Source organism: Cibotium barometz, chromosome 19 (assembly GCF_041138505.1).
Source record: "Cibotium barometz isolate CiBa-2024 chromosome 19, ASM4113850v1, whole genome shotgun sequence".
NCBI lineage: Eukaryota > Viridiplantae > Streptophyta > Polypodiopsida > Cyatheales > Cibotiaceae > Cibotium > Cibotium barometz.
In genome coordinates this window covers 26729825-26756428 of record NC_141064.1, presented here as the reverse complement: position 1 = coordinate 26756428, position 26604 = coordinate 26729825, and positions in this window count along the sequence as shown.

Below are 26604 nucleotides of genomic sequence, written 5' to 3'. Positions count from 1 at the left end.
GTTTACGCATATAAATCATTTATGACGAAAATCACTCTTTTATGATCAAAATAAAATTTTAATAAGCTTCCTTCTATACATAGAATTTAATTCTAAAGAAAGTAACACTTTAAAAAAAAAATATTTTTAGTAAGTATTTTTCTATACCTAGGATGAAAAATAACAGTTTAAGAATACATATACGATGGGAATTACTCTTTTTGAATAAAAAAAAGTAAAATTTATTTTTCACACCTTTAGAAAATTTCGCCATAACCTCCTTTGTATGGCTGACCATTTTTTAAATTTTAATTCTCTAAAATTAATTAGAAGTTCACCAAGAGTATTTAAATCATTCTAATGTAAATATTTTCTACTTATCAAAGAGAAACATTATGAAAAACTTGATTTTATCCATTAATCATTCATCTAGGATAAAGAATGGTTGGATTTACTAAAGAAGAGAGGGGAATGCCTTTTTTCAATAAGGCATAACATCATATTCATATTAGAGAAGACAAAAATCATAAAATAACCATAAAATAACTTACAAGGAGAATTTGAGAGCTTTCCTTTGGCTTGATGGTTTGAGGGATCTACTCTTGTTTGAAACAAGAGTGGCCACCAATCTTCAGAAGAGGGAAGGTCAAAAACTAATGAATTATGAGTAAATTCATAGTTTTTGGCTCTTGAGAGAAGTAGGGTAACAGTGCAAAAACACTATTATTTTTCAACAAAGGGGGAGGCTTCTATTTATAGGAAAAATTGAGCTCCTAACCAAACAAACTGATTCTAGAATTTTCCAAATCAGATTGGTCAATTTTTGACCATTTTTAGGTCTTTTTGGAACTAGACTTGAATTAGGAGAGAGGAGAGATGAAATATCTCAATTTTTGAAGATTTAAAACTCAATTGCACATGTGAAGTAGGTGCCTCATTCATGAGGGGGGGAATCCCCATTGTGAGGTGTCAAAAATCCTTTTTTTAGCTTTTCCTTTGGTTCTTAGTCCACTCTTCATCTTATGTGAGTATTTACTCATTTTTGGGGGTGATTTTCTTTATTTCTTCTATTTATCTTCTTCATACATTTGGATGAATTTGATTGGCCCTTTAAAACCTTAATTTAAAATTTTTCAAAACTCTGGACCCCTAGGATAGGATAAGGCCTCTTGAATAAATTATACTTAATTTCTAATGCACCTTCTGAAAATCTTTTTGAACTTCTGTTTCGGGGGAACTTATTTTAATAAGAAGATATATTTTTCCATCCAAAAATATTCAAAATCTGAATATTCTCTCTCTAGAATATTTTCTCTCTCTAGACCAAAACAGGTAGAAACAAGAGCTTTTATATTTCTGAAGAGGGACTTGATTACAGGGGAAGATGCTGGACATCTTGAGAGGCTGGGGAGGAATCTTACACAAAATCAGCAATTTCTCATTAGGCCAATGCCTCAATTTATAGATTTTACATCCACAAGATGCCAAGCATCTAATCCCACTAATTTCTCCTTGATTTGTGCCGCCTCCCCTACATCTGGGGGTAGCTTTTCCTAGAATTTTTCCATACCCCTATATTCACTCATGCTACCCTTGATTCTCTCATTAAGTAGATTCTTCTCATCTTTTCACTTCTACCCACTCAATTACATACTCTCTTTTACAGCCTCTAGCTAAGGGCTTGTTCCCGCACACACCCATTCACTTGCATATTTCAAAATTAACTAGTAACCCAAGCCACCAATCATATTCTCCACTCTAGACATTTTCAAAGTTATAGGTTTAAAAATGTGTAAGGTTAAAAATTCAATTCACGGGGAGGTTAAAAATGTGCTAGGTGGCCAACTAGTGGCTACTGACCTCTACTCTCTTCAATGTTTAATGAGAAATAAAGGGTCCAATAAAGAAATATAAAGTATCTTGAGTGCCGTCTTGATCATTACTACCGGTAACTACTTTGATGGCACCACTACGTGCTCATAAATTAAAGAATATTGCTATTAGTGGTACTACAAGGAGAGAATCAGCCTAGTTTAAAAATCTAGGTTGAGCTCTTTTGAGTCTGTTCTATGCCATTTTTCTCCCACTGTTTGTTGTGACTGTGAAGGATACAATGAGCAAGAATATTATTGTGTATGGCTCTAGCCCAAGATAAAAACTATGCCTGGTCTCTAATGAGAGATTTTTTGAGCTGAAATTATCTACAGTCTGTGATTATTTTGATCTTACTGGACTTCCGATTGCACTCTCTAAGCTTTGAGCATTTGAAACTGGACCCCGTTCGGCTGAATACAAGTGAAATGGGTTTTGATCTTGATGCAGATATGTTTCAATTTTATGAGCGTTTTGTTGACATGGATAAAAATAATGCTCCAAAAGAAAATGTTTTGAGTGTGTTAGATGTTATTAGGGCTTTTCCTCTCAATAGCAGTTTGCATGTTGCATTACATAGTGCCATCAAACATAAAGTGGTGGATAAGTTATCCCCGTCATATGATGGATATGTTGCTTATGAGCTACCGCCATGTCATGGAGTGCTTCTACAATGTATGGTATGGAACAGAGGGAGGATGGTCACTCATGGGTTGAGTACGTGACAAGAAGTTCTGGTTGTTTTGATGATGTTATTCAATTTAGTAGATGCTTAGGCCATTTACGTTGTGTGAATGTAGATTGCCACTTATTACGCCAAGATGCACTTGCATAATGAGACACAATGGAAAGGCCGATCGAAAAGAAGTTGTCAAAAGGGAATGGTTGGTTCAAAGTTTGGTAATATTTCCTACAAACATTGTGATCAAATGCCTAAATGTGTGAAAACATGCTGAGGTGTTATCTATTATTATTGTCTACCAAGAGATCATCAAAATACAAGTAGATGTGCTATACATATGGGTAATCATGCGCATCCTTACAAAGAAGGCATAATTACATGCATTGATAAAAATTTGGAAGAGAAGGTGAATAGTAGGGTCGCTCTTAATTCTTTCACTACAGCAAGGCAGTTGCAAACAGTAGTGGCCCAAGATGTTATATTTGGCATGCTAATATGAAGGATGATGCACATGGTTACTCAAATATTGGGGATGATGAGTTTGCACAAATGTTGGAGTATGTTACTCCTTTATCCAATAAGAAACGCATTGAGAGGTGTTTGGAATATGCCAAGCGAATAAAAATATTTTAACTACTCAGTACTTGAACTTAAGAACAAGTGTCAATACCCTTTTCTTCAAAGTGTACTCTTTCTTGTCCAATTAGGGGACAAACATCAACCCCATGTTTTTAAGATGTCTACAAAGGGTCCTCGTAGAGTGGATTAGACTTGGTTAACAAGATGAGGCCAGGTGGTAGTTTGCAACATATGTGGGTCCATTTTGACCATGTTCACATGGTGTCTGGATGGCCCACTATGTCTGCCCATATATACAATCCATTCATCCGTGAACTGGTCACCATAGCTACGTGCAAATTTAGAGTTGCGGATTGGCATGCACAAATAGAATTTTGGAAAATGTTGAATACAATGGTTCAGCAAAACGGCTTTGATAAACCCGAGTTTTGTGGATTCATGGCAGATGAAGCAAATGCTGATTGGATTGCTATTCGTACCATTTATTTTGGAGGGGCGACGAGAAGTTGTATTTTTCATTGTTGGGAGCAAAGTATGGTGAGGCACTCGCGTAAGTGTATTCGACCATCTTTCATTGAGGAACATAGCTCTGTGTAGAAAATGGGAAAATGTACCTTCAGAGACAGCCGCCGCGCTGAGGCTTGTAAAAATGAGATTTGAAAGTTTTGGTTTTCAGGCCATGCTGTGGAGGGAGAGATTCCTGAATTGGAGACGTGGCTAGCTTGGTGGGATATTAGGGCTTTTCATTGGGGCTCTTGGTTTGTTACTCAGAGAAGGACTCCGGTGTTTTTGTTCTAAGGACAAACCTTGTTGAGGCAAAGCATGCGAGTATGAGAGCATATGTAGGTTATTAAAATAAGATTAGCTTGTTTGAGGCCACAGGTGCAGACATGGCATTGGTTGTTTGAGGCCACAGGTGCAGACATGGCATTGGTTGTTTGAGGCCACAGGTGCAGACATGGCATTGGTTGTTTTGCAAAGTGTGAAGTATAATGCTTACCTGAAAGGTGTGCACTCTAGCACATGCCCAAAAATGCAGAACATTGCTGTGAGGACAGATTTATGACTACGGGTGAAAAAATAACTTTTGGTAAAAGACTCATTGATTTGACTCACACAACTATGAAGGAGATGGGTATTGACTCTCGTGGCAAGAGAGGTCAGCAAAGTGTACGCCAAAAGCGTCCAATGTGTGCACATCCAAGCGAGATCTTGGATGAAGACAATCATCGGCCAGAGTATGTGACGGTGATAATAGATTATCCCCAAGGTAGCATGTGGAATGCAGAGAGTGTGGAGACAAGTGCATGTGTGGAGATTCAAAAGCCCAAAATAATGTGGTCAATTTGCAGAACTACTCTTGGTAGCAAAGTAACTTGTTTTAGGAGATTGCCAGGATAAAATGTCAGATGTGGCTCTCAAATTATTGATGTGGGGTTGGACAGAAATAGTGCAGTGTCGGCTCCATGTTTTTGGGGTCGTAGAAAGTATCCCGATCGAGTTGTTGGAGGGTATGTGTGGTTTTGCAATTTGTCTCCAACACACTCTTGGGCTGTTGAGGACGAGGACCATGTGATAGGCGCACCAAGACCAGCGCCTGGGGTTTGGCCTGTGGAGGAAGGTGCCCATTTGTATTGTCATGAGGTGCAGATGCTTGAAAGAAATAGATTTGTCTTGCAAAAACGAATTGTTGTTCCAAAAAGCACACGGAATGATAAAGTTGCAAATGGTGCAATGTCTAGTGCTTTTCATCCATGGGTTCATGATGGGAAAATTGTGAGATGGAGGACAAGGTTAACAAAATAATTTAATGAGAACGTTGATAAGGGTTGAAACTTGGATGGACAGGTAATCCGTAAGGCCATAGTGGTATGCAATGAGTCTCATATCTTCTACGTAAGCACTGATGGATCTAGAGCGTTGGGAGTGAACTACTCTGTTCTAATCAACAACTTTCCAAGATGCACATGTGAATATTTTCATAAAAGAGAGAGCAAGTGCTCTCTACATACATTCCATGCCAAGCACATGTACTTCATTTACTTGCAGGTCCTTGGTTTGGATGCAACTGCTCATGAGTTTATTCACCAGGAAGCTGTAATAAAAATTTAGTTGTTTAAAGCACTTGGAGGCAGGCGATCAAATGTCACACCTTGAAAGAGCGCGACTCAATGTGGTTATGTTCATTGGATGTTTATGCCTTTTTGGGGTCTGCAGGACATGGGGTTGTTTGTTAGGTTCCTCCTTAGCCCTAAAAGATGTATAAGCTCTCCTCTCAGTCCCCTGTAATCATCCCCTATTTCAGAATGCAAGAAAATAGTATTTTCCTTCGTTTTTGACCTAGAGAGAGAACATTTTCTAGAAAGAGATAATTCAATTTTGAGTTATTTTTGGATACAAAGTTTTCCTTTATATTTAAGACGAATTCCCTTGAAACAGAAGTTCAAAAAAAATTCCAATGTGCATTAGAAATTAACTGAGTATGTGAATTAGAGACCTTAGCCTAAGGGTCCATATTTTCAAAAAAAAATTATTAAGGTCCAAATAAGGTTCTAAAGGGCCAATAGGATTAATCCAAATGTTTCAATAAGAAAAATGCAAAGAATAAAAGAAAATCTCCCAAAAATGAGTAAATGCTCACATAAGATGAAGAGTTGACCAAGTAGTAAAAAAATGAATTTTTGACACCTCAGTAAAGGAGGGAGGGGGCTCATGAAGGAGGCGCCTAAATCAAACGATTACTTCTCATTTTTAATTCAAAAAAATTGGGATATTTTTATCTCTCCTCTCTCCTCCTTCAAACTGGATCAAAAAGTGAGCCAAACTGATCCAAAACTTATCCAAAATGGATCAAAGTGAAGCTGGAAGCCTCTAGATCCCAGTTTTACTTGGTTGGTGGCCTCCCTCACCTTTAAATAGACCCTTATTCCTTTGTATTTTCATCGTTGTGTATTTACATGCCAGTATTATCTTCATTTTAGTGTAATTTTATTATCCCTCTATTTTACCTCTACTTTGGGAGGCTTTGGAGCTTCACAAATCTCCATCCTCCCTTGGTGATTACCCTCCCCATCTTGGTGGCCAAGCTTTCCTTGTGGGCTTCACTTCTTTTTAAAAGAATTAAGCCAAAAACCAAAGGTAAGCCTTAATCCATGGTGTTTTTTATATCTTTCTCAATGGTTATCTTCTTCCCAACATCTCTAATGCTTGGGAAGCTTCTTAATTAATGGTTTTTTCTTAAAATCAATCTTTTTAGTGATTCATAATGCTTACTTAGATTAATGCTAATCTTTTATGCTTAAATTTAATATTTTTGATTAATAAATCTCTCTTTTTGAAAGATTAATCATCTTTTTGGATGGATCCTTGTTAGAAGGATGGATCTTAGTGCTAATCTCATTATCTTAATCAAAACTCTAGGCTTAACAAGCTAGAGAAGAAGATTAAGTATTTTTATGATTTTAATCTAGATAAAAATGATGATTAATTCTTTTAAACTTGTTTATGATTAAGAAAAATCATATTAATTCATTTTAAGATTGAAAAAGAGTTATGCTAACATTTTTGTAAGTATTTTCATATAATAATGATAAATGGATATTTTAAGATTAATCAAGAGGTTTACTTATAATGATGCTTATAATTATGTTTATAATTATGCTATGTATGCATAATAAATTTTTAAGTTTAAAAGAGGAATTCCCACCACATTTCATAATTATGAGTATATATTTAGAAGTAGAATTTTTGAGAATTCTCAGAAAATGCAGCAAAACTATGGTAAAATTTTTAAAAATTGAATTTAATTTTATGGATAATTTTGTTAATACAAAAAGAGGAATTCTCATTATAATTTAGGCATAAATATTTTTATGCTAAAAGAATGATTTTTGTTACATTTATGAAAAATACTTTTATAGTATTTATGCATAATTGTTTAAATAGAGAAAAGAGGAGTTTTTATATTTATCTTTACATATGTACATGCATAAATATTAAAAGAAGAATTTTGGTCATAATTCAAAATAGGTATATTCATATACACGGATATTTTTTTAGAGGAATTTTCATCGTACTTTAATTAGGAAAATGCCTAAAGTAATTTCGGTGTTAAAAGAGAAGGTTTCACCATAATTCTACATAGAAATTTAGGGCATGTTAATGCCGAGTTTTAATTAAAGAAAAGAATAATTTAGAATAATTCTATGAGAATAATTTTATAATATGATGGATGCATATTCACAAATGGATCATTGGAAAACGAATTATCTTTATAAAATCCATTATTTACGAAAAGAATTATTTAAAGTTCTATTATGTCCAAGAAAGAATGAATTCTCATAATTTTGGATTTTTCCTTAAGAATGGAAATCACAGTTAAATTATTAGGAAAAAAACAAAGATTTATCTTTAGAAAATATCTTTAGGATTAAATTTGAGTAATTTAGGGTTAGACTACGACCGCGTGAGAAAGGTGGGCCAACAAGATGCTCACCGATCTCTCGAATCAAAAATTAAGTAAAACCTTGTGACCATTCCCATTTCTTCAGTACAAAGAATGGATTACCAGTGGTTTAGAGAAGTTTTCCTTAGACCCGGAATCCTCGAGAAATAAGTTAGAAATTCATTGTAATTAATGGGTGGATTATCGAGATACTAGAATTGTGATTTTCATTAAGAAAGTCTGGATTCTGAGAAAAAGGGTCTTGTGGAATCAAAAACGAGAAATTCTTACTTGCATAGAAACTGTGTTTTTGAAAAAGGACTGTCTTATGCTAGAATGCTGGAGGAATCATTTGGCTTATGGTTTAGTCTAAGGAGAGTTATGTTGCAAACACCTCGCGGGGGAGTCATCAAAGGACGTCTCCCGTGGCCGGGCAAACTTGCCAAGGTGTTGACCAGCCTCGGTATGGTTAAAATGGTGCGCTTTCGGTACAATGGGCAAGGGCCGATGAAGCAGTTCGTGAGAGAAGTGCTAAGACACTTAGCGAGGATCCTAGAGGGTTCTGACCAGGCGATGCACGGCTGCTAGGACACCCATGCGTATATCGAGGAAGATATGGATGGACTCGCAAGGAATTATCTATGTGAACTGGAACTTGAAATTGGATCTCGTTGGTTGACTAGCTGGCCTTCAATGGAGAGTCCGGATGACATTTTGACTGTAAAACAATGGAGTAGAATTTTGAGGATTATGATGCAAACATTATGGTTTCATTCGAATTCTGTTTCAAAGACAGCTGAATCTGTGAAAGACAGCTGAATCTGATTGGGTGTGTAAGTGGTGTGTCTATTTTGTATTTTGCTTAAGTGCCGGCTAGGGGGCCTAGGAACTCTTTTCCCTGGCTGGTACCCGGGTCAAAACATAACCAAATTTTTATAAAAAGGGATCCCACCAATTTAGTGTGGTTGGGCGGTTGGCTAACCCATGGGTAATTGGGGTTAGGCTGGATTGATGGATTCCTAAAATAAATTTAGATACATTCAAGTTACGCTAGTTAGAGTAAGTCCCAGGAAGATTCTTGTTCTATGGGAAAGAATCAACGGCTGTGCCTCACTTAAGGGAAAAAAAGCGATGATTTCTATGAATCAAGTGCAAGTCCCTTCCTTGATATGGCCATGTGACCTATGGGTTCGGTCAAAATAGAAAGGATAGTTAAGGCCTTGACCCGTTAGATAAAATTTTTGTTAGAAGATTTTTCCTGGTGGAATCGCCTGAGTTTTGTGGGCGAGGGAAGTTTTTTTCGGGTTTGGTTTCGGAGGAACCGCCGGATTAGTCTCTTGTCTGGATATTCGTGGGTGAGGCCCCGAAGTGGGAAACCCTGCCCCGCACGAGAGGTTGCTACTTCCAGTACACTAGCTCCCCAGATTTCGGTGCGCGGAGGGGGCAGGGGTCTCACAGTTGGTATCAGAGCTTTGTTGAAAGCTCAAGAATCAAAGATGATTTTTTTGTGAATTTTATAATAAAATCCTAGAAAGATGCATTCACATGATGTATTTTCATTCAGATTAAGCTTCATTGTGATGAAGACTTTTAATTGATGAATTAGATTTTATAGATGGACGGCTTGTGTTTATCTGGTATCCTCGATCTTACTCAAACTCAAGATATGACTGCTTTCTCTTTTGAGTATATCCTCTCTTCCACTACTATAACGAGCGACTCGAACGAGCAAGGCAAGGCTCGCTAATCATTTTGAGGAGCTATATTTTCCAGACCCAGCTGAGAGATGACAACATAAGTGGTTTGCAGCACAATATATCCACGCCTCTTGTTGCAACCAGCGCCAGATGCTGATAGAGAACATCTCATTAGTGTTAAAGTTAAAGTAGTTCATGGTGTTATCCTTTATCACCCCACACCTCAAGATTTCAGGGTTACTTGTCATCTTTTCAGACTTCTTAGCTGTTTTATCCCGAGAACTAATACTGTAGCACCAATAGCGATAAGGGAACAATTGTGTCGCGGCATGTCCATAACCCAGTATTGCCGTCTTATGTGTATACATTAAGGCATTGATTTTCTGGAGCCATGTTGCTCTATGTATATATTACAAACCTTATGTAAATAAAGAATATTTTGTGAAAAAATTCCAGTTGTCTAAGTGATTTTGACTATCAGATATTGAGTTTAAAGAAATAAGATCTGTTTTCTCAGACGTATAGATCTCTAGTAAGAACGATTACCCTGTTTTTGAAGTAATTAATTTTGAACTTCTTAAGTCTTAGGATCTCGAGACGAAGTCAAGTAGGAATTTAACGATGTATCATTTTGGCAGAATCATGAGACGTGGAAATCATGGTAGACAGCCAGATCCTCTCACACGAATGAGGAAGAGCTTAACCCTGATGTTCGCAAAGCTCTTCACAGATCTCAGCCAGGTCCCTTCAAGGGTGAAGGGGAAAACTTAGGCGAGGCTGTGGAAAAGTGGATCGAAGCCATGGAAGAATACTTCGATGTCACTGGATACAATGAGAAAAGTAAGATTGCTCTTGCCAGGCTAAAGATTGTAGAAACAGCCAGAGTAGCATGGAGAAATCACTGTGAAACAAATCGTCTGGATAGAAACACCCAGATGTGGGACGATCTGAAGGCATCGGAAGAGATTCTGTCCTCTCGGCTTCTGGAAACTAAGATGAATAGAAACAAATCGTCTGGATAGAAACACCCAGATGTGGGACGATCTGAAGGCATCGGAAGATATTCTGTCCTCTCGGCTTCCTGGAAACTAAGATGAATGAGTTCTTGGAGCTAACCCACGGAATACCACCAAGTGTTCGCTCTTCTCCTCGAATACTTGCCACTTCTAGATGAAGAACAGCTGATGACCAGGTTCATTCGAGGAGTGAACAAACCTTTGGATACCCTGGTAAAGAATGCTAAACCAGTTTCAATGGCTGAAGCAGTGCAGATGGCGAAGGACTTCTCCAAGGCCTTTGTTGTTAAGGTCCCGAAAGCCATCTCCCTCACCCTTAAAAAGGTTCCAAATCTCGAGAAGCACTTCAAACCTTCCGCCTCCTAAAAGACACCAAGGTCCCAATCAGAACCAAGAGACAGGAAGTTTCAGAAATGAAGACCTTTTCCTCAGAGCACTTTTTCAGGAACTCCAGCTCTTTTCAGGAGGATGAAGAAGGAAGAGCTTCGAAGTAAAAATAGGTGTTTCAGTTGTCAAGGTTTTGGGCACCAGCTCAAGGATTGCCCAACTCCTTCTATGTCAATGGGCCAAGGAAGCCAAGGTCCTAGAATGCATACACCGACTCCTTCGTATCAAACCAATCAAGGTCCCCCTCGCCAAAATTACGGCAACCCCAGAAGAGTGCCAGCTTAGCCTGCAGCTTCAATGCAAAGCAGTTTCAGAACCCCCTCTCAGAATTGGGGAAGCCAGCGAGAGAGAGTCCCACCCCAGATAGTAGCAGAGCTAGAGCTATCACAATAGCTGATGCAGTGGAGGAAGAAAGAGGACATATTTATGCCGCCATTGAACATCAAGGGTAAAATCGTCACAGTTATCAATCCTTCAGACTCCAGCAGAATACAAGGGTAAGCACTTTAAGCTTTTGATTGATTCAGGTAAAACATATTCTTTTATTTCCCCTGGATGCTTGTGAAGACAGCTTTAGTAACCAACCCTGTCCTAAAATTGCCAGATTTTTCCTTACCCTTTGAGGTAGTGTGACAGATGCCAGTGGTTTTGCCCTAGGAGGTGCACTTATGCAGGAAGGTCATGCAGTAGCCTATGAATCCAAAAAACTCAGAACGCATGAGAGGAATTATGATGTCCGTGACTTGGAGTTACTCTCAGTAGTTTATGCTCTAAAGTTGTGGAGACATTGTCTCTTGGGACAGAGATTCACCTTGATGACAGATCATCAAAGTCTGAAGTGGATCTTCACCCAAAGGGATCTCAACATGCGTCAAAGAAGGTGGATGAAGACCCTGCAGGAATTCGACTTTGAGATAAAGTACCAACCAGGGAAAGAAAACGTGGTAGCCGATATGCTCAGTAGGAAAGCCTCCTTGCTTGCAATAACATTGGTGTCAAATCCATTGATCAGTGAAGCAAGAGAGAAGATCATGCAGGACAAATTCTTTTACCCCATTGTTACCCTACTGATGCAGGAAAGAAAGACTCATCAGGAAATGAGTCGAGTTCTTGGGTACAAATTGGACGAAGGATGCATGTATTACAATAATCGGCTATGCATTCCTAATGATGAAGAAACAAAGGGAAAAATTTTGAGGGAAGCCCATGATAGCCCGATAGAGCTGGACATCCAGGGTTCATAAAGACCTACATGTCTGTAAAGAAGAGCTTCTTCTAGCCAGGACTCAAAATGGATGTACTCAATCATGTACGTCAGTGCTTAACATGTCAAAGAGTCAAAGCAAAAAGGGTTAAGATGCCAGGAAAGCTGCATCCCTTAGACATTCCACAAATGAAGTGGGAATGCATCAAGATGGATTTTGTTACTGGATTACCATCGGTGCAATCAGTTTACATCTCCATTGTTTTGGTAGTTGATAGATTAACCAAGGTTGCCCATCTGATTCTAATAAAAGAAACCTACTCTACAAGTGGATGTTGCCAGAGTCTTCCTCAAGGAGATTTTCATGTTGCATGGCTTACCCAGAAGAATAGTGAGCAACAGAGACTCCAAGTTCACATCTATTGAAATATACAAGTGAATGGGTGTGTGTGCGGGAACAAGCCCTTAGCAAGAGGCTCTAAAAGAGAGTCTGTAAATGAGTAAGAAGCACTGAAAAGGTGAGAGGTATCTACTAGGAGAGAATAAAGGGTAGCATGAGAAGATTTAGGATGTGTGGAGATATTCTGGGAAAAGTGAAGAGGTGGAGAGAATCAAGCAAAAGAGGTGGAGTGAATCAAGGAGAGATCAGTGGGATTAGATGCTTGGTATCTTGTGGATGTAAACTCTATAAATTGAGGCATTGGTCTAATGAGTATTTGCTGGTTTTTTAGTATCCATGCCTACATTAAGCTATCAGTAATTGCTCACTAATCTCATCTTAATCATTAACTAATCACTTTACTAAGTGATGTTAATTCTTGCATTTGATCCAGCATAGCTCATCACTTTGCTTGCATTTTAACATGGTATCAGAGCCTAGCTTAGGATCCATCCAGTTTATGATTTTATTATCTTGCTAATCACCCTATTAATTAAGATTAGGAGATAATCATTTTTAAGTCAATTTTCAACAAGTTCTCTGCACCCCCAGCAGGTGGAGGGGCTTGATCTCCCTCCAGGCTTAACATTAGGCAATAGCCTCTTAGCCCCACCTAGCCAAGCTGCCCACGCACCGGCCCATCAAGTCAAATCGTCAAACCGCCATCGACTACTACTAATTTTCGTGAATTTGTAGGCACCTCCTTTCTGAAGAAAAACTCAGATCTACACTTACACAGAAGCAATTGGGCTGATTCCTCGTGGCCCGAAGGGTTTCCAAGGGTTCTCTACATGCTGGTGATGTCAGATTTGTGAAATTCCTCAAGGAAAAGTGGCATCAAGCTCTGCATCAAATCTGCAAGTGACTTTGGTAAAACAGAGATTAAGCATTCAATGTTTGGTCAAATCTTTTGTTTCTTGGCTTCATCCTCTACTAGACTGATTGCTATTGATGCCTTTGAAAGGAGTTGAGCTCATTTGAACTCTAAGGCCCCAGATCTGGCCTCCCCACACACTTTGTTTTTTGCACACAAAATAGGGGATTATTTTGCTAATCAATGATTAATCAACACTAATCACTATATTTTGGTGCAATTGAGAGTTCAAATTTACCATTGGGTATGTGATATAGATCCCTATAATTTCATATTGCAATTCCTATGGTTTGATACTCCAACCATTCAGTACAAATTTGTTACCCTTGGCTTTATATAATTTTTGGTGAATTTATGCTGATAAATCTATTGTAATCATCACCTAAACACCAGATTGAGTTGTAAAAGGGTAGACACTGCCCTTGAATCTTGAATTGGGTCAAGAGGTAAGACCCCCTTCACATCATCATGAGCACGGCACAAGAGATAGCTAAATTTAATGGGGAGCAATTTTATACATGGCAAACAAAAACCGTGTATTTGCTCATGATGAGGAAAATCTGTGGGGGCTAGTTGAGGGAAGAGATGAATGCCCAGAGGTGATTGGGAAAAATGAGTGGAAGAGTAGAAATGAGAAAGCATTAGGACTCATCGCACTCAGTTTAAATGATGAAATCATTCACCACATCACAGGGATACAATGGGCAAAAGATGCATGGGATGAACTCAATAAGTTATTTGGCACTCAAGTAAAAAATTCAAAGATAAATCTGCTAATGCAATTCTACAAACTTGATATGAAGGAAAGTGAACCTTTAATCACACACTTCAACAAATACAAAAGCATTAAGCAACAAACTGGCAGCCATTGGTAAGAAGGTAGAGGTTGATGAGGCGCTAGCAATGCTTCTAAAGAGTGTGGACAAAGGAGAATATGAAAACATTGTGTGGTAACTTTAAAGAATGTGCCTGAATTGAAGTTGCATGAGAGATAGAAGGAGCTCTACTAGAGCAAGAGACCAAGGTCAAAGAGAAGAAATGGGTGGACTCAACAGTTGGAGAGGAAAAAAAGCATTCTTCACCCAAGGAGGATTCTCAAATCACGAGGACGAGGACGATGAAGAGGCAGAGGAGGAGGAAGGACCTTCACTTGCCACAACTGTGGGAAGCTAGGACACATGGCAAGAGACTGCTCTACAGCAAACCCAGAGAAGAAGGAACGACATCGGCAAACTTCATGGAGACTCCTAAGGAAGTGGAGTCAGATCATCTTTTATGAGAGAGAGAGAGAGAGAGAGAGAGAGAGAGAGAGAGAGAGAGAGAGAGAGAGAGAGACAGAAACCCCACAACCCAATGTAACCTACCCCAACAGAGCAAAACCACCTCTGAGCCACCGATGATGTAGGCCATGTGGTAGATGTATGTGTGAGCTCTTTAGTCAAGGTCACGTGCACTTGTAGTAAGCCTTGGACACATAGAGAGAGAGAGTGTGTCAAGGACTATGAGTTAGGGACTTAAGGCACTGATCGCGGGCTACCAAGTAAGAGGGAAACCTGGTATAGGGTCCAGGTGTGCTAGGATTATTCACTTGAGGGGAGGTGTTGAAATATACAAATGAATGGGTGTGTGTGCGGGAACAAGCCCTTAGCAAAGACGCTATAAAAGGAGTCTGTAAATGAGTGAGAAGCACTGAAAAGGTGAGAGGTATCTACTAGGAGAGAGAATAAAGGATAGCATGAGAAGATTTAGGATGTGTGGAGATATTCTGGGAAAAGTGAAGAGGTGGAGAGAATCAAGCAAAAGAGGTGGAGTGAATCAAGGAGAGATTAGTGGGATTAGATGCTTGGCATCTTGTGGATGTAAACTCTATAAATTGATCCACCAAACTATCGGGATGAGCCCATTCAAAGCTCTGTATGAACAAGATTGCTTCACACCATTAACTTGGTCCGACCCATTGATCAGGGTCGAGATGTCCAGACAGATGCTTGATGACATGGAGCAACAAATGTAGGTAATCCACAAAGATATTAAGGCTACCCAGGACAGACAAAAGCAGTATGCTGATAAGAAAAGAACGGAGAGAGTGTTTGAAGAAGCAGATATGGTCTTCATTCGTGTACGACCCAATTTATCTCTAGGGAAGTACAAAAAGCTATCTCCGAGATACTGTGGGCCGTACGCCATTACTAAGAAAGTAGGAAATCTAGCTTATGAACTTCTTCTGCCTCCCCATCTCAAAGTACATAATGTATTCCATGTCAGTTTACTTAAAAAGTATGTACCCACCACCAGCCCGAGTCATGTGCTGGATGATGAACAGTTGACTTCTCAGACTCAAGGCCAGATGGAGCTCCAACCTGAAGAAATCCTTGATGTTCGGGAGAAGGCTCTCAAGAACAGCGTCCTAGAGAGTTTCTGGTCAAGTGGAAGTTCTACCCTTTAAAGGACGCCACTTGGGAGGAGAAAGAAGAAGAGCTGGTAAAGAATTACCCCCTCTTTGCAAGATAAGGACATCTCGCATTTTTCAAGTCGGACAGGATGTAAGGTTCCTCCTTAGCCCTAAAAGATGTATAAGCTCTCCTCTCAATCCCCTATAATCATCCCCTATTTCAGAATGCAAGAAAATAGTATTTTCCTTTGTTTTTGGCCTAGAGAGAGAAAATGTTCTACACAGAGGTATTTCAATTTTGAGATATTTTTGGGTACAAAGTCTCTTCTTATATTAAAGATGAATTCCCCTGAAACAGAAGTTCAAAAAAAAATTTCAATGTGCATTAGAAATTAACTGAATATGTGAATTAGAGACCTTAGCCTGAGGGTCCACATTTTCAAAAATTTTGATTAAGGTCCAAATAACATTCTAAAGGGCTTATAGGATTAATCCAAGTGTTTCAATAAGAAAAATGCAAAGAATAAAAGAAAATCTCCCAAAAATGAGTAAATGCTCACATAAGATGAAGAGTTGACCAAGGTTGGGTTTATTAGTTTAAAAAATGAGGTTTATTAGTAAAAAAATTAAATTTTTGACACCTCAGCAAGGAGGGGGCTCATGAAGGAGGCACCTAAATCAAATGATTACTTCTCAATTTTAATTCAAAAAAATTGGGATATTTTCTCTCTCCTCTCTCCTCCTTCAAACTGGATCAAAAAGTGAGCCAAACTGGTCCAAAAAGTGAGCCAAATTGGTCCAAAACTTGTCCAAAATGGATCAAAGTGAAGCTGGAAGCCTCTAGATCCTAGTTGGACTTGGCTGGTGGCCTCCCTCAACTTTAAATAGACCCTCATTCCTTTGTATTTTCATCTTTGTGTATTTACATGCCAGTATTATCTTCATTTTAGTGTAATTTTATTATCCCTCTATTTTGCCTCTACTTTGGGAAGCTTTGGAGCTTCACAAATCTCCATACTCCCTTGGAGATTATCCTCCCCATCTTGGTGGCCAAGCTTTCCTTGTGGGCTTCACTTCTTTTTAAAAGAATTAAGCCAAAAACCAAAGGTAAGCCTTAATTCATGGTGTTTTTTCTATCTTTCTCAATGGTTATCTTCCTCCCAACCTCTCTAATACTTGGGAAGCTTCTTAATTAATGGTTTTTTCTTGAAATCAATCTTTTTAGTGATTCATAATGTTTAATTAGATTAATGCTAATCTTTTATGTTTAAATTTAATATTTTTGATTAGTAAATCTCTCTTTTTGAAAGATTAATCATCTTTTTGGATGGATCCTTGTTAGAAGGATGGATCTTAGTACTAATCTCATTATCTTAATCAAAACTCTAGGCTTGACAAGCTAGAGAAGAAGATTAAGTATTTTTATGATTTTAATCTAGATAAAAATGATGTTAATTATTTTAAACTTGTTTATGATTTAAAAAAATCATATCAATTCATTTTAAGATTGAAAAAGAGTTATGCTAACATTTTTGTAAGTATTTTCATATAGGAATGATAAATGTATATTTTTAAGATTAATCAAAAGGTTTAATTATAATGATGCTTATAATTATGCTATGTATGCATAATAAAAATTTTAGTTTAAAAAAGGAATTCCCACCACATTTCATAATTATGAGTATATATTTAGAAGTAGATTTTTTTAGAATTCTCAAAAAATTTAACAAAACTATGGCAAAAATTTTAAAATTTTAATTTAATTTTATGCATAATTTGTTACTACAAAAAGAGGAATTCTCATCATATTCTAGACATAAACATTTTTATGCTAAAAGAATGATTTTTGTTACATTTATGAAAAATACTTTTATAGTATTTATGCATAATTGTTTAAATAGAGAAAAGATGAGTTTTTATATTTATCTTTACATATGTATATGCATAAAAATTTAGATACAAAAAGAGGAATTTTCACGATATATTATGTACAAACATTTTAAATAGTAAAAGAGAAATTTTGGTCATAATTCAAAATAGGTATATTCATATGCACGGATATTGTTTTAGAGGAATTTTCATCGTACTTTAATTGGAAAATGCGTAAAGTAATTTCGATGTTAAAAGAGAAGGTTTCACCATAATTCTACATAGCAATTTAGGGCATGTTGATGCTGAGTTTCAATTAGAGAAAAGAATAATTTAGAATAATTCTATGAGAATCAGTCAATAAAATGATGGATGCATATTCACAAAGGGATCATTGCAAAAAGAATTATCTTTATAAAAAACCATTATTTACGAATAAAATTATTTAAAGTTCTATTATGTCGTCCAAGAAAGAATGAATTCTCATAATTTTGGATTTTTCCTTAAGAATGAAAATCACAGTTAATTTATCAAAAAAAACGAAGAATTATCTTTAAAAAATATCTTTAGGATTAAATTCGAGTAATCTAGGGTTAGACTACGACCGTGTGAGAAAGGTGGGCCAGTAAGATGCTTACCCATCTCTCGAATCCTGAAATTAAGCAAAACCTTGTGATCATTTCTATTTTTTCAATACGAAGAATGGATTACCGATGATTTAGAGAAGTTTTCCTTAGACCCGGAATCATCGAGAAATAAGTCAGAAATTCATTGTAATTGATGGGTGGGTTACCGAGATACTAGAATTGTGATTTTCATTAAGAAAGTCTGGATTCTGAGAAAAAGGGTTTTGTGAAATCAAACTCAACGAAAAATTCTTACTTGAATAGAAACTCTGTTTTTGAAAAAGGACTGTCTTACGCCAGAATGTTGGAGGAAGCATTTGGCTTATGGTTTAATCTAAGGAGAGTTATGTTGCAAACAACTGGTGAGAGTCATCGAAGAACTTCTCCTGCGGGGGCAAAGCCTACCAAGGTCTTGACCAATCTCGGTATGGTTAAAATGGTGCGCTTCCGGTACAATGGACAAGGGCCGACGAAGCAGTCCCTGAGTAAAGTGCTAGGACACCTAAGGAGGATCCTAGAGGGTTCTGACCAAGCAATGCATAGGCTCGCGGGCTGCTAGGACCCCCATGCGTATGTCGAGGAAGATATGGATGGACTGGCAAGGAATTATCTATGTGAACTGGAACTTGAAATTGGATCTCGTTGGTTAACTAGCTGGTCTTCAACGGAGAGTTCACATGACATTTTGATTGTAAAACAATGGACTAGAATTTTGAGGATTATGATGGAAACATTATAGTTTCATTCCAATTCTGTTTTAAAGACACTTGAATCTGTGAAAAAGATAATTTCATATTGGGTGTGTAAGTGGTGTATATATTTTGTATTTGTGCTTGAATGCCGGCTAGGGGACCTGGGAACTCTTTTCCCTGGTATCCGAGACAAAACACAACCAAATTTTTATAAAAAGAGATCCCACAATTTAGTGGTGGTGGTTGGGCGGTTGGCTGGGCGGTTGACTGGGCGGTTGGGGTTACACTGGATTGGTGGATTCCTACAATCAATTTAGATACGTTCAAGTTACACTAGTTAGAGTAAGTCTCAGGAAGATTCTTGTTCTATGGGAAAGAATCAACGGTTGTGCCTCGCTTAAGGAAAAAAAAGTGATGATTTCTATGAACCAAGTACAAGTCCTTTCCTTAATCTGGCCATATGACCTACGGATTCGGTCAGAATAGAAAGGATAGTTAAGGCCTTGACCCATTAGATAAAAATTTTGTTAGAAGATTTTTCCTAGTGGAATCACCTGAGTTTTCTGGACGAGAGAAGTTTTTTTCGAATTTGGTTTCGGAGGAACCGCCGGATTAGTCTCTTGTCCGGATATTCGTGGGCGAGACCCCGAAGTGGGAAGCCCTGCCCCGTGTGAGAGGTTTCTACTTCCGCTGCTAGCTTCCCGGATTCCGGTGCGCGGAGAGGACAGGGGTCCACATTGCTAGAATGTTTTGTGTGGTTCAGTTTTGCGTGGTTACAATGTTTTGTCTGCCTTTATTATGGACTAGTTTTGTGTGTTGGTGGTTCAAGCAATTTTGGGATCTTCCAACGTAGTTGTGGTTATGTATGAAAGGTCAGTTATATATGCACTATGATATAGATTGGTTTTGTGTATTGGTGGTTCATGCGATTTTGGTGTCTTTCAACTGGTTAATGGAGAGGTATTATGTAAGTGTGTATGTCTTATGCTCGTTGGAGTGGCAAAAAGTGAAGCATTGTTTTCTAATCGCATTTGTGTTGTAAAATATAGTCTAAAAAATACCAATTTTTGGGGTTTATTGCCAAGTTTGGCTCTTATTTTCACCTCGCTCGGAGAAGGTTGCTTGAAGAATGGGATTGCTCATGTACCATAAATGGCACAACACCTAAAACTCAAATTGATGAACGTAGCACATCACCACCTTAAGACCATGCTAAATAGCACAAGAATGTGTGCATAAGCATCAAATCAAGCACTCTATCCACATCTGCAATCATGCTTTGTAGGCTCAACAGGAACCCTCAATCCATGCTCTATTGCATCCTACATATAAGCATAATCTGTATAACTAAGCACCTTTGGTTTCATGTCTTTATGAGTAATGTGCCCTTCCAACAAGGTGTCAAACCAATTTTCATCCACCTCTGCACGCAAAGATATCATTATTGACAGCCACTCCATCATCTCCAAGCTACATATCAAACCATTCTATATCATCATCATGACTGAAAAACATCATCTATATCACTACCGGTCCTGATTTTGGACTTGGTCATCATTTTGCACCTAGTCTTCATTCTAAACACTTGAGGACTAGCATCTTGAAAACACCTCCACTCAAGCTGATTTGGTACCCAAAACCAAAGTGATCTCATAAGGATGTCGAAATGTGGGAGGTATGAAAGTTGCAGATGAAAACATCTTTGTAAAGTTGACCATAACCTATACTACCCATCCAGGTGAGAAGGTTCGCAATCTCATGCTTCACATCCAACAAGAGCTATCTCGCCGTTATATGATGTGCCCACTCAATATCCTACAACAAAGAATTTCCTCTTCAAGGTTGTTGGCAGTGCCATTCCACTGCTTGGTCGGCATCTCTGACAAACTGCTTCAGGTCCTTTTTACTCTTCAGAAGGCGGTCAATATCTCATGCATTCCGTCACTTTTGCAACCTCTATTGTACAACCTCAAACCTCTCCAAAAATGTCCCTGAACATACCCGAGAGTTGTGGCCCTTATCCTTGCACTTGCTGCACGCATGATACATGTAGTCCTTGGTCTTATGGTCATGTTAAAAAACAATGCATGCAAGTCACACATTCACTAGACTGATGTTCCTTATTGCCACACAGAGCTTGTAGTGCTTCCGTCCCATCAAGCATACTGCAGTAGGAGCTATGAACTTCAACGTGTCACCCTCAGGGGTGTACATAGGATCACTGCCTCCTAGATCATCCTCCCAAAATGGCTTCACGAATCAGCATCCGGTATGGTTGTCCACTGGTTGGATGGTCCGTTGGTTTGACTCTCTGCCATTTGGAATCTCTAACCACTGGACCCTCCAACATCCACACATCTTTGGCTTGCAGAGTAATCGGACTTCCTGTGGCGACCTATTCCACATCTTTTTTGTCGATGGCTTCCACTACTTGCTAATCTTTTTGCTTCCATGTGGTTTAGATCCTACCATCCCTAATGCATCACAATAGGTGCTCGTTGGGTCGCATTACCGTCATCGTTAGTCCACTTAGATGGGTTCTCAATGAGGACTCAGGATCCTGACTCAAGCATCAGACTCCATCTTCAATCGGACTTCGACTCAGACCTTAGATGCTTTGACTGAAGAGTTGACCTCACCGTTCTCTACTTTGTCCACCATAAGTCGGCAAATCAATTGCTGCCTTCTTCACCATTCCTAGTTTATCATGGTCACCAAAGTAATCATCTCTGCAGCCAAGAAGACCTTGAAAGAATCACCGATACACCTGGTCGAATTTCATGGTCACCAAAGTGTTAGGGCCACAACCCTAACAGGGAATTATTTGCATAGAAAAAAATAGAAAGAAAGAGAGAGATATTTCCATTAAAGCTTCGGGCTCTCAGAATCAAGATTTAGTCATGTGATATGAAGGCAAAAAGGCATAGGGTTGGTGGCTGTTAAGGGTGAGTTCACATGGAGTGCATGCACACATGGGCTAGGACTTTCACATGTGGGGACATTTGTCCACTACCACTACTCCCAATTCTCATAGCCTACCTGGCAGTCGTGTGGATGTAGTACACATATTAGAGCAGTCACGCATTGTGTATGAGAGTAGTGTGGACTTTATTGAGGTGAGGCCTCGTAGGAGAGGCAAGTTGATGCATAGATCCAGTTATTAGAGAGATTTACCTAGTAGAGGGTATCTTTCATAGTTAGGATCATGGTTATACTGGATCATGCCATCAATTCTTTGCGATTGTCACTACATGGAACGAGGGTATGGGTTCACATTTGATCTTGCATGATGTCAACCTTGAGTTGTGTTCATTTGGTCTCCATGGGTGTTGACATGATCCCATGTTCTTTGGAGCCAGGACATTTCTCTTTGGGTGCATTCCATGCCACTTGAGATGTATGGTGGATGATTATGTGGTTCGACATTCAGATGCACTTATGACATATATAGTCTTGGTCTATATATATGATGGTTTTTTTATGCCAAGATCATTTGACATTCCGGCAAGGATTTTTGAGCTCATTTGGTGGATCTCGTTAACGCCAAATTCACACTTTGATTGTTGTGAGGATGGGCTTGATAGCTTTCCCTCGTATTTGAGCTTTCATTCCAACCCATGATCTACTTCTACATCAGCTTTGGAGGTCCAAGATGTGTACCATGCATATCCATTTGATCCTATAGGATACGCGGCTAGCTTTGTCGAGATAGTGGTTCATTATCTTCTCTATTTGATCGAGATTGCCCCACGGAGCTAATGTCTTGGAGTTTACACGCTTCGGTTTAATCTAGGTAGAGGCATAGCTAGCTTCATCTTCAATGTTGGTTCTTTACACTTTCCATTTGACCCACACAACTAGAGAGCCATTGTTTGGATTTCACATGGCTTGGACTGCCATTTGATCAAGGTGATTACATCATTAGCTTCATCGTCGAGTCCTTTATTATTTCCATTTGACCCCGGGGGTCATAGGATTCATGTGTTGGTCTTCCATGACATAAACATTTATTTTTGGATGTGATTTTTTACTTTTAAATATATCCTTTTTATGTGTCTTTTGTGCAAGACCACCCTTTGATTTTGAGGCTTCAATTTCGAGGAAGAAAACATTATAGGAGGCAATGGTTTGTAACAAAGGGATTTTAGGCTTACACATGCACATGGGGGATGGGCTTAGGCACATGGGGCTTAGGGAACTTACACATGTGGTGTTAGGGCATGAGGGCCTTGGGACTATAAAAGGCACTAGCCCTAGGACTATTGTACCCTTTGAATCCTTTATAAATCTTTTGATATCTTAGTCATCTTTAGCTTTCTCTCTAATCCAAGCTAATTAATACTAATCTAGGTTAAGTTATATTAATCCAAGGCTAATCTAGGTGTAACTTTCTTTTAGTGGTATCAGAGCTATGGATCTCTTCATTGCATAACCATAAAGATTAGTAAAGGTAAAGTTTGTAAGGTCATTTATGAAGAGTGAAATGTAAAGAATCTAGCATCTACAATTAACACAAGTGGGCATAAGAAGAGATGCTTGCTCCTATATATATGGAGGAGATCGAGGAAGGTCAAATGACATCATCATAATGATATATTTAAGTTTTTACCTCTAGCATATTTAAAGAGGCTTTCTAATGGAGAAATAGCACATATTGTTTCCACCCTCATGAAGCTCCTACTGTACAATCCCCCATAGCATGTCTATGCATAACACTAATCACCATTACCTGTTATGGTGATTAGGGTTAGGCACCTACTGTACAATCCCCCATAGCATGTCTATGCATAACACTAATCACCATTACCTGTTATGGTGATTAGGGTTAGGCACATACATGCTATGGGGATCATTTTTTAATTCGTTTTTAGCTCAAAGAATTTAATCTTTAACCCTATCTTATAGTGCTTATACTTGGTCCCAAATATTTTTTCCAGTGTGCATCAACAACATCCCTAGCATCAACTATATGATGTATATAGATGTCACTAAGTCCTAAGGCTATAATAGCCATAGCTTTTTCATCCTTTAGTATCCATGATCCCTCTCCCTCTCTAGTGGAAGGTTTCTTTTCTTTACCATTCACAATTGACCACGCCCTTTTTCATTAAGATGAATTTTATCTTTTCTTGCCATGTATGAAACCTTATGCTGTTGAATTTATTAGTTTGAGGTGTGGCCATGATGATGAAGGTGATCTTACCACTTGGCTCTGAAAGCATAAGGGCATTGTCTACCCTTTACAAAAAAAATAAAAATGCAAAGGTTAAATCAAGGCTTAAAAGCCCCCATCCCTATATAAATATAAACATGCTATGGGGGATCGTATAGTAGGAGCTTCATGAGGGTGGAAACAATATGCGCTATTTCTCCATTAGCAAGCCTCTTTAAATAGGCTAAAAGTAGAAACTCAAATACATAATTGATGATGTCATTCAACCTTCCTCAATCTCCTCCATGAATATAAGAGCCAACATCTCTTCCTATGCCCACTTGTTTTAATCATAGAGATGTGCTAGATTATTTACATTTCACTCTTCATGACCTTACGAACTTAACCTTTACTAATCTTTCTGGTATCAAATTGCCATTCTAACAACAACCCGACATAGCGATAGCTTGTCCATCATGTCCTCACTCCATTGTTGCACCAGAATGCTCTATGGCTATGCAGGTGAAGGAAGACCTCTCTAATCCTAGTTAGAGGTAAGAAGAGAATGGCCTTCATAGTAGTCTCTTATAAAAGGTGGATGAAGAAGAAGCTACTGCTGATGACAGGGAACAATCTACAAGTAAATCATCCATAGAGTATGCAAGAATCTAATAGAACATAGGTAAGAGTATAGAAGTCAAGAGCTCACAAGTGTTCTATTTTGCAAGGGAATGATGAGTATTGCTTATTGTCAAATTTGACTTATATACAAGTGTTTACACTAGGTCAGACAAAACATAAAAATGGTATGGCCACTATTACTCATCTTAAGCATATATGTACATGAAGTCCTTAGGCTTTCCCTATTTGACGTTAAGCTCATGATTGATAAGGCCGTTTTATATGTTCCAAACAAAATAGTCTTAAGCTCATGATTGATAAGGTCGTTTTATATGTTCCAACCAAAATAGTCTTAAAGGGTATGTACACGAAGTCCTTAGGCTTTTCCTATTTGACATTAAGCTCATGATAAGGCCATTTTATATGTTCCAAACAAAAAATAGGTGCCCGTTCGAGTGGATAAGATGACAAAGCGCCTTACGGTAGGTCCAGCCGGTGAAACCATGTTAATCTATGAAGTGGTTATAAAACAAGGTGTTATGTGCCACAACTACAATTAAATGGGAGAAAGAAGCTATATCTAAGATACAATATGCGCACAAGTATTATGCATGCACATCTAGAGAAGATAAGACTACAATCCTTTGGTAATGTAGAACTTCAAAAGGCACAAAGTTACTGATAATGAAAAACACTAAAACAAAACCACGGAAAGCACAAAAATGGATGAGGGTTATAATTCACAGAAGTTCACACTCCAAAAATTGACATGCTCCTCACCCTGACAATTAGTAGATTTTTTAAAATAAATTGTTCACTTTTAACCCAATGGTGGAATCTCATACCCTAACAAACGTTATGGGCTTATTGTATTCCATTTTCTAGCCTCTCACAAATAATAAAATTAATCAATAAATCTATCTCTATATTGTGGTTTTATCTTGGGAAGTTTGTGTTTGGTCGTATGTGATTATTAAGCCCTAGCTTTCATGTCAAGGCTCTTTATTTTGCATTTTCTTTCTTTCAGTATCTTTTATTTTTTAGTTGAACATTGTGTCTTTTCTTGGTTGACTGTGATGATGGGGGAGCATCAAGGAGGAGGGAGTATGGGAAAGGTGTTACAAGTTGAAGGGTCGGATTGTGTACCAACTTGAGGAAATGGAGGACATAGAGGGAAGGTCGGTTCAACATGGGAGGGGGGATCATAGAGCAAGCTACTTGAGGGATTGGGCCACACCACAATGGTGGATAAGGGCTGGTGGGGGTAGGCATGCATGTTTAGCCAGGGGGAAGCTAAGGTTTTAATGTTAGCTCATAAAGGGACTGCAAGATAAATAAATGATATAGTGAGGATTACTTGTGAGTAATTTTATATTTGTGTGTAGGTTGGTTACTCATAGAGGGGCACGGGGGGGAGCGTAGGGTGGATCATCTAATTGTTTGGACATGCAGATCGTGCTTGTCCAAATGGTCACTCATCTACCATGAATATGGATTTTCAATGAGTCTTTTTAAATCTATCACCATACTTGCTTTATAGTAAATGTAGTCATACTTCCGAACCTTAACATAGGCAATAAATGTGCAAATGATGTGTGAAGATAAGGGGAGATAAACCAACTCAATACTAAATACTTTGTTGATGCTTAAGGGCATTACTAGGGAATATTACCCATTCAATTTGCTAGGATTCAACAAGTGAGAAGTCACATTAATGTGTTGTTTTCATGGGGAGAGAGAGAGAGAGAGAGAGAGAGAGAGAGAGAGAGAGAGAGACTAAAAGAAGAAATATGAAATACAAGCGAGAAAGAATAAAGGAGGGAAAGAATGCAGTGCCCTTTGGTGTATTAAAAACCATCCTTTACTGTAATTTTCATAGCTCAATTTGGAAAAAAAATCCGTTAAATTTTGTATTGGCCTTAAAATTAACAATGAAGATTTTGAGAAATTTAGTTAGTTTTTTATCTAACATTGGGGAGAGTGGCACAAATGCAAGAGAAAGACAACTATCATAAGCATTGTCATATTCTAGGCTGAAATTTGAAGGCCTACCTTAACCTTCAATATAAAGGCCATGAT